We start from the raw sequence: 944 nt of genomic DNA, 5'->3' as shown, positions 1-944 counted from the left end.
AGGCAAAAAAAAAAAAAGTATGACAAATACATGGCTCTAGATTTGCAAGTATTACATGGGTCCTTAGTTAAAACTAGATATGGAGTGACAGTCCTGGAATTCTAGGGAAAATGGAAGGTAGAGGGGATTCAAGTAGGAAAGAAACTAATATTTTTCGAGCAACTATGTACCCCTCACTTTACATCTGGCTACTTCATTTAATTCTTATCACAAGCCTATAAAATGGGTACAGTACTATCATTTTAGAGATAAAAACATTGAGTTTAGAAAGGTTAAATTACCCAAGGTAGAAGGGGAGTATCTCAAATTGTAACCCAAACCCAGAGGTGTATTAGAGGAACAAGTCGCGCTCATTCCACGCTCTCCTTATACCGCCCCACTTGACCCAGTACACTCATTTTATTAAGCCCAAAGAAGAGAACTCACAAATATTTGGGTCCACACTGGGGCCACAAAGGTCATTGGAGGCTAGAGTGGCACATGCCTTTAAGGATTTGACAGTCTACATCGCCCTACAAGTGATGGGCAGTAGTGGGGAAAAGCAATTAGTTAAGGAGAGAAGCAAGGAGGAGAAAGAGCAGCGGAAGAGAAACTGTCAGAATGGCGAAAGGAGACTGAGGACCGAACTGTGCCATTCTGCCTCTCTTTACCCGTACCGTTAAGAAAACTATCCAGCATATTTGAAGGCGCTACATCTTGGCCCGCTTCCTCCCTTATCGCCTCTCAGGAACTACGTTTTAACCCTTAGCTTAAATCTTAGAGCAAGCGAGGTGTGCACTTCAGGCAGAGGAGGAAACTTGCAATGTGAACCCAAACTTGAGCCATCCCAGCCGCAGTGATTTCACATGGTTTGAAAGAGAAGTTGAGAAAGGGGCGAGCCTGGCAGGAGGATGCGCCCCGCGGGGCAGTGGGGCCGCAGCAGGGAGGCGGCTCTTCCTCCCGCC

This window comes from Pteropus alecto, unplaced genomic scaffold (assembly GCF_000325575.1).
Source record: "Pteropus alecto unplaced genomic scaffold, ASM32557v1 scaffold155, whole genome shotgun sequence".
NCBI classification, from domain to species: domain Eukaryota; kingdom Metazoa; phylum Chordata; class Mammalia; order Chiroptera; family Pteropodidae; genus Pteropus; species Pteropus alecto.
Note: the sequence above shows the minus strand (reverse complement) of the source record.